Genomic DNA, 8,481 nt, shown 5'->3' on the forward strand with positions numbered 1-8,481 from the left:
GTTAGGATTAGGTTTACGGTTAGGCTTAGGTTTAGGGTTATGGTTATGGTTAGGTTTAGTGTTAGGTTTAGTGTTAGATTTAGGTTTAGGTTTAGCATTAAGGTTAGGGGTTTGGTGTTATGGATAGGGTTAGTGTTAGGGTTAGTGTTAGTGTTAGTGTTAGGGTAAGGTTTACCTTTAGGGTTAGAGTTAAGGTTCGGGTTAGGGTTAGGTTTAGTGTTAGATTTAGGTTTAAGTTTAGCATTAGTGTTAGGAGTTTGGTGTTTGGGATAGGGATAGGGTTAGGGTTAGCTTTAGGGTTAGTGTTAGGATAAGGTTTACCATTAGGGTTAGGGTTAGGGTTAGGGTTAGCGTTTTGTGTTAGGGTTAGTGTTAGGGTTAGTGTTATGGTCAGGGTTAGTTTTAGGTTGAGGTTTAGTTTTAGGGTTAGTGTTAGAGTTAGAAGTTAGGTTTAGTATTAGGCTTAGGGTTAGGGTTAGGGATAGGTTTAGGGTTAGGTTTCATGTTAGAGGTCAGGGTTTGTGTTAGGGTTAGATATAGGTTTAGGGTTATGCTAGGGTTAGGGTTAGGGTTATGGTTATGGTTAGGGTTATGTATTATAGTCAGGGTTAGCGTTAGTTTAAGGTGTAGTGTTACGGTCAGGGTAAGGGATTAATGTTATGTTTAGGGTTAGGGTTATTGTTAGGGTTATGGTTATTGTTAGGGTTAGGGTTAGGTTTAGAGGTTAGTGTTAGTGTTAGGTTTAGGCTTAGGGTTAGTGTTATGGTTAGAGTTTATCCTTAGTTTTACAGTTAGGGTTAGGGTTATGGCTAGGTTTAGGGTTCGGGTTGTGTTTAGAAGTTAGCATTCGATATAGGTTTAGATTTATGGTTAGCATTAGGATTAGAGTTGATCATTATGGTTTGGTTTAGACTTAGGATTAAAGCTTAGGTTCAGTGTTAGGTTTAGGGTTATGGATAGGGTAAGTGTTAGGATTAGGTTTAGTTTTAGGATTACGGTTAGTGCAAGGTTTAGGTTTAGAGGTTAGCGTTAGTATTAGGATTAGGGTTAGTGTTAGTGTTAGTGTTAGGGTTAAGGTTAGAGTTAGTGTTAGGTTTACGCTTAGGGTTATTGTTAGTGTTAGGGTTACCATTAGGTTAGGTTTAGGGTTAGTGTTAGGGTTACGTTTAGCATTTGCATTAGATTTAGGCTTAGGTTTTAGTTTAGGGGTTAAGTGTAGGGATAGGGTTATGCTTATGGTTAGGATTAGGTTTAGGGTTAAGGTTAGGATTAGGGTTAGTTTTAGCATTAGGGTTCGGTTTAGGATTAGAATTTAGGGTTAGCGTTAGAGTTAGGTTTATGGTTAGGGTTCAGTTTAGGATTAGGGTTAGGGTTAGTTTTAGGTATATTGTTAGGGTTAGATTTAGGGTTTGCTGTTAGGGTTAGGCTTAGAGGTAGGGTTAGGTTTACTTTTAGGGTTAGCATTAGTGTTAGGTTTAGGTTTAGGGTTAGGGTTAGTGCTCGGGTTAGGAATTAGTGCTATGGTCAGGTTTAGGGTTAGGTTAGTGTTATGGTTTGAGTTTAGGGTTAGGTTTAGGGTTAGGGTTAGGGTTAGGCTTAGATGTTATGGTTACGTTTAGGGTTAGGATTAAAATTTTGGTTCAGGTTTAGGGTTAGTGTTAGGGTAGTGTTATGGATAGGCTAAGGGTTAGGGTTAGGGTTAGTCGTTAGTTTTGGGCTAGTGTTAGGTTTGGGTTAGGTTTAGATTTCGAGGTTAGTGTTAGGCTTAGGGTAAGGGTTACTGTTAGGGTTAGGGTTAGGGTTAGGTTTAGGGTTAGGTTTAGGCTTTGGGTTATGTTTAGGTTTAGGGTTACAATTAGGTTAGGAGTAGGCTTAAGGTTAGGGTTAAAATTAGGGTTAGGGTTTGCAATAGATTTTGTGTTAGTGTTAGGGTTAGGGTTAGGTTTACGTGTTAGGTGTTTGGGATAGGGTTATTCATTAGGATTAGGTTTAGGGTTAGGGTTAGGGTTAGGTTAAGGGTTATGGTTAGATGTTAGCGTTAGGTTTAGGTTTAGGGTTATGGTTAGTGTTAGGGGTACAGTTAGGGTTAGAGTTAAATGTTATGGTTAGAGTTAGGTTTTGAGTTAGGGTTAGGGTTAGGGTTATGATAGTGTTAGGGTTAGGGTTAGGTATTACAGTCAGGGTTAAGTTTAGTGTAAGGTAAGGGTTAGGGTTCGGGTTAGTGTTAGTGTTAGGGTTGGGGTAAGATGTTAGAGAGAGGTTTAAGGTTAGGCTTCAGGTTACGGTTAGGGTTAGAGTTACGATTAGGTTAGGGTCAGGCTTAAGGTTAGGGTTAGGTTTATTGTTAGATTTAGGTTTAGGTTTAGCATTAGGGTTAGGGGTTCAATGTTAGAGATAGGGTTAGGGTTAGGTTTAGGGTTAGTGTTAGGGTTAGGTTTACCATTAGGGTGAGGGTTAGGGTTATGGTTAGGGTTAGGATTAGGGTTAGGGTTAGGGTTAGTGTTATGGTCAGGGTTAGTGTTAGGTTGAGGTTTAGTTTTAGGGCTAGTGTTAGGATTAGAAGTTAGGTTTAGTGTTAGGTTTACGGTTATGGTTAGGGATAGGTTTAGGGTTAGATTTTGTGTTAGAGGTCAGGGTTATTGTTAGGGTTAGGTATAGGGTTAGGGTTATGCTAAGGTTATGGTTAGGGTTATGGTTAGGTTTATGTATTACAGTCAGGGTTAGTGTTAGTTTAAGGGGTAGTGTTAGGGTCAGGGTAAGGGATTAATGTTAGGTTTAGGGTTAGGGTTATTGTTAGGGTTATTGTTATTGTTAGGGTTAGGGTTAGGCTTAGAGGTTAGTGTTAGTGTTAGGTTTAGGCATAGGGTTAGTGTTATGGTTAGAGTTTATAGTTAGTTTTATAGTTAGGGTTAGGGTTATGGTTAGGTTTTGGGTTCGGGTTGTGGTTAGAGGTTAGCATTCGATATAGGTTTAGAGTTACGGTTAGGGTTAGGGTTAGAGGTGATGGTTAGGGTTAGGTTTAGGCTTAGGGTTAAAGCTTGGTTCATGATTAGGTTTAGGGTTAGGTTTAGGGTTATAGATAGGGTAAGTGTTAGGATTAAGTTTAGTTTTAGGATTATGGTTAGTGCAAGGTTAGGTTTAGAGGTTAGTGTTAGTATTAGGATTAGTGTTAGGGTTAGTGTTAGTGTTAGGCTTAAGGTTAGAGTTAGTGTTAGTTTTACGCTTAGGGTTATTTTTAGTGTTAGGGATACCATTAGGTTAGGTTTAAGGTTAGTGTTAGGGTTACATTTAGCGTTTGCGTTAGATTTAGGTTTAGGGTTAGGTTTAGGGGTTAGGTGTTAGGGCTAGGGTTTTGCTTATGGTTAAGGTTAGGTTTAGTGTTAGGATTTGGGTTACGGTTAGTTTTAAGGTTAGGGTTAGGGTTAGGATTAGAATTTAGGGTTAGGGTTAGCTTTAGAGTTAGGTTTAGTGTACAGTTAGGGTTATGGTATTGGTTAGGTTTAGGGTTAAGTTAGGTTTAGAATTAGCGTCAGGGTTAGGGTTAGGTTTTGGGTTAGGTTTAGTGTTAGGGTTAGGTTAGGGTTAGGATTAGATTTTAGGGTAAGAGTTAGTGTTAGGGTTAAGTTTACATTTAAGGTTAGGGTTAGGATTAGTTTTAGGGGTTAGGTGTTATCATTAGTGTTAGGTTTAATGTTAGGGATATGGTTATGGGTTAGCATTAGGTTTAGGGTTAGGATTAGGGTTAGGGTTAAAATTAGAGGTTAGTGTTAGGGTTAGGGCTTTGGGTTAGTATTAGGGTAAGGGTTAGGATTATGGTGAGGGTTAGGTTTAAGGTTAGAGTTTTGAGTTATGGTTATGTTTAGGGTTAGAGGTTATTGTTAGTGTTAGGGCTAGGGTTAGTGTTAGTGTTATGGTTAGAATGTAGGGTTAGGTTTAGGATTAGGCTTACGGCTATGGTTAGTGTTATGGTTAGAGGTTAGTGTTTGGTTTAGAGTTAGATTTAGGGTTAGGGTTTGTGTTAGGCTTAGAGTTTATGGTTAGGGGTAAAGCTTAGGTTCATGGTTAGTGATAGAGTTAGGGTTAGGGTTACAGTTACAGTTTAGTGTTAGGTTTAAGGTTAGGGTTAGTGTTAGCTATAGGGTTAGGGTTAGGATTAGGGTTAGGTTTAGGGTTAGGTTTAGTGTTAGTGTTAGGCTTAGGGTTAGGTTTTGAGTTATGGTTGGGGTTAGGGTTAGGGTTAGGGTTAGAAGTAGGGTTAGGTTTAGGGTTAGTGTTAGGATTAGGTTTAGTGTTATGATTAAGTTTAGGATTAGGTTTAGAGGATAGGTTTAAGGTTAGGTTTAGAATTATTTTTAGGGTTAGTATTAGGGTTAGAGTTTAGTGTTAGGGTTAGCGTTAATGTTAGTGTTAGTGTTAGTGTTAGTGTTAGTGTTAGTGTTAGTGTTAGTGTTAGTGTTATTGTTAGGTTTAGGGTTAGAGTTAGGATTAGGGTAAGGGTTAGGGTTATTGTGACACTTAGGGTTAAGGTTAGTGTTAGGGTTAGATTTACGATTAGGGTTAGCCTTAGGGTTAGGGTTAGTTTCACAGTTAGGATTAGGCTTAGGGTTAGGGTTAGGGTTAGGGGTTAGGTGTTACGTGTTAGGGATAGGGTTAGGGTTAGGGTTAGGTTAAGAGGTTAGTGTTAGTGTTAGGGTTAGGGTTGAAGATTAGGGTTAGGTTTAGAGTTAGGGTTAGAGTTAGGTTTAGGGTTAGGCTTATCGTTAGAATTAGTGATAGTTTTTGATTAGGGTTAGGATTAGGGTTAGGATTAGTTTTAGTGTTAGGGTTTGTGTTAGGGTTAGGATTAGGATTCGAATTTAGGGTTAGGCTTAGGTTTAGGGTTAGGTTAATGTTACGGTTAGGGTTATTGTTAATTTTAGGGTTTAGGTGTTAGGGTTAGGGTTAGGGTTAAGGAAAGGTTTAAGTTTAGGTTAGTGTTAGGGTTAGGGTTACATTTAGGGTTAGGGTTAGTGTTATGCTAGAGTTAAGGTTAGGGTTAGCGTTAGGTATTACAGTCAGTGTTACAGTTTGTTAAAGGGGTACTGTTACGGTTCGGGTAAGGGATTAATGTTAGATTTAGTGTTAGGGTTTGTTTAGGGATAGGGTAAGGGTTGGGATTATGGTTAGAGGATAGGTTTAGGGTTAGGGTTACGGTTATTGTTAGGCTTCAGTTTAGGGTTAGGTTTAGGCTTAGGCTTAGGCTTAGGGTTAGGGTTAGTGTTAGGGTTAGGGTTGAAGCTTAGGGTCAGGGTTAGCGTGAGGGTTAGGTTTAGGGTTACGTTTAGGGTTACTGATAGTGTTGGGTTAGGGTTAGGGTTCAGGTTTACAGTTAGGGTTAGGTTTAGGTTTAGGCTTAGGCTTAGAGTTGAGTGTTAGGGATTGTGTTAGGGTTAGGATTAGTGTTAGGTTTAGGGTTAGAGTTAGGGTTAGGGTTAGGGTTAGTGTTACAGTTAGGTTTAGTGTTAATGTTAGGTTTAGGGCTAGGGTGTGAGTAAGGGTTAGGTTTAGGGTTAGAAGTAGGATTAGTTTTAGGGTTAGAGTTAGAATTAGGTTTAAGGTTAGGATTAGGGTTAAAATTAGGTTTAGAGGATAGATTTATGGTAAGGTTTAGAGTTATTGTTAGGGTTAGTGTTAGGTTTAGAGTTTAGTGTATTGGTTAGGGTTAGTGGTAATGTTAGTGTTACGGTTAGGGTTAGGGTTAGAGTTAGTGTTAGGTTAAGTGTTAGCGTTAGTGTGACTGTTAGTGTTAGGGTTAGGGTTAGGGTTAGGGTTAGATTTATGGTTAGGTTTAGGGTTAGTTTCACAGTTAGGTTTAGGCTTAAGGTTAGGGTTAGGGTTAGAGGTTATGTTTTAGTGATTGGGTTAGGGTTAGGTTTCGGTTATGGTTAGCTTTAACATTACTATTAGGTTAGGATTAGTGTACGGGTTACGATTAGGGATAGTTTTACATTTAGGATTAGAGGTAACGTTAAATTTAGAGTTAGGGTTACGTTTAAGGTTAGGAGTTACGTGTTAGGAGTTATGTATAGGGTTAGGGTTAGTGTTACAGTTAGGTTTAGTGTTAGAGATAGGGTTATTGTTAGGGTTTGAATTAGGGTTAGTTTAGGGTTAGGATTAGGGTTAGGATTAGTTTTAGGGTTAGGGTTAGGATTAGTTTTAGAGGATAGGTTTAGGGTTAGGTGTAGATTTATTGTTAGGGTTAGAGCTTAGTGTTAGGGTTAGTGTTAGTGTTAGTGTTAGTGTTAGTGTTAGTGTTTGTGTTAGTGTTAGTGTTAGGGTTAGAGTTAGGGTTAGGGTAAGGGTTAGGGTTAATGTTAGGTTTAGGGTTAGTGTTAGATTTACATTTAGGCTTTAGGGTTAGGATTAGGGTTAGTGTCACAGTTAGGTTTAGGCTTAGGGTCAGGTTTAGGATTATAAGTTATGGTTTAGTAATAGGGTTAATGTTAGGCTTCAGTTATGGTTAGCTTTAAGGTTATGATTAGGTTAGGGTTAGTGTAAGGGTTAGGCTTAGGGATAATTTTAGAATTAGGATTAGAGTTAGTGTTAAATTTACACTTTGGGTTAGGTTTAGGGTTAGGGTTTATGTGTTAGGTGTTAGGGACAGGGTTAATGTTAGTGTTACATTTAGGTTTAGGTTAGGGTTAAGGTTAGGGTTAGGTTTAGTGTTAGGGATAGGATTATGGTTTATCATTAGGGTTAGTTTTAGGGTTAGGTTTAGGTTTAGGGTTAGGTTTAGGGTTAGGGTTAGAAGTTAAATATAGGTTTAGGGTTAGGGTTAGGGTTAGAGGTTAGTGTTAGTGTTAGTGTTAGTGTTAGGGTTAGGTTTGAAGCTTAGGGTTAGCATTAGGGTTTGGGTTAGAGTTAGGTTTAGGGTTAGAGCTAGCATTAGGTTTAGTGATAGTGTTGGGTTAGGGTTTGTGGTTACATTTAGGGTTAAGTTTAGCCTTAGGGTTAGAGTTGTGTGTTAGGGTTAGTGTTAGGGTTAGTGTTATAGTTAAGGTTAGGTTTAGTGTTAGTGTTAGGGTTAGGATTAGAGTTAGGGTTAGGGCTAGGGTTAGGGTTAGGGTTAGTGTTACAGTTAAGATTAGGTTTAGGGTTAGTGTTAGGGTTAGTGTTAGTGTTACAGTTAGGGTTAGGGTTAGGATTAGGTTTAAGTTTAGGTTTAGTGTTAGTGTTGTCTTCGGGTTAGAGTTAGAGTTAGGGTTAAGGTTAGGGTTAGTATTACATTTAGGGTTAGGTTTAGTGTTAGGGTTAGTTTTTGGGTTAGAGTTAAGGTTAGGGTTAGGCTAAGTGTCACATTTAGGTTTAGAGTTAGGGTTAGTGTTAGGGTTAGGGTTAGGTTTAGAGTTTAGGTGTTAGTGATAGGGTTAGGTTTAGGCTTCGGATTATGGTTAGTGTTAGGGTTATGATTAGGGTAGTGTCAGTGTAATGGCTAGGGTTAGTTTTAGGATTAGGTTTAGAGTTAGCTTTAGGTTTCAGGTTAGGGTTAAGGTTAGGGTTAGGGATTAGGTGTTAGTCATAGGGTTAGGGTTAGGGTTACGGTTAGATTTAGGTTACCTTTGGTTAAGGGTTAGAGTTAGGGTTAGGATTAGGGTTTGTAGTTATGGTTAGGCTTAGGTTCAGGTTTAGTGTTAGAGTTAGAGTTAGGGTTAGGGTTAGAGTTAGGTTTAGGTTTAGGGTTAGGGTTGGGGTTAGAGTTTAGGGTTATGGTTAGGTTTAGGGTTAGGGTTAGTGTTAGGATTAACGTTAAGTTTAGGTTTAGTGTTAGAATTAAGGTTATGTTTAGAGTTTAGTGTCAGAGTTAGGGATAGTGTTAGGGTTAGGTTTAGGTTCAGGTTTAGATTTAGACAGTGTTAGGGTTAGGGTTAGGATTGGAGTTAGGTTTTGAGTGAGTGTTTGGATTAGAGTTAGAGTTAGGGTTAAGATTAGTTTTTGGCATTAGGGGTTAGGGTTAGAGTTAGGATTAGGGTTAATGGCTTATATATAGGGTTAGAGGTTAGGGTTAGTTTTAGGGTTAGGTTTAGTGTTAGTGTTAGAGTTAAAGGGTAGTGTTAGGGTTAAGTTTACGGATATGTTAGAGTTTAGGGTAAGGGTTAGTTTGAGGGTTAGGGTTAGGTGTAGGGTTAGAGTTTAGTGTTAGGTTAAGGTTTATGTTTAGTATTAGGTTTAGGGTTAGGCTTAGGATTAGAAGTTAGGGTTAGTGTTAGGCTTAGGGTTAGGGTTAAGTTTAGGATTTGGTTTAGGATTAGGTTTAGGGTTAGGGTTAGGGTTAGATGTTATGCTTATAGTTAGGGTTAAGCTTATGTTTAGGGTTAGTGTTAGGGTTTGTGTTAGGCTTAGGATTATAGGGTTAGTGTAAGAGTTATGGTTAGGGTAATGGTTAGAGGTTAGTGTTAGGGTTAGTGTTAGGGTTAGGGTTTGTCCTTAGGGTTAGTGTTAGGG

The sequence above is a fragment of the Cavia porcellus genome, unplaced genomic scaffold (assembly GCF_034190915.1).
Source record: "Cavia porcellus strain 051 isolate PalLab524CR breed Dunkin Hartley unplaced genomic scaffold, mCavPor4.1 scaffold_81, whole genome shotgun sequence".
NCBI classification, from domain to species: domain Eukaryota; kingdom Metazoa; phylum Chordata; class Mammalia; order Rodentia; family Caviidae; genus Cavia; species Cavia porcellus.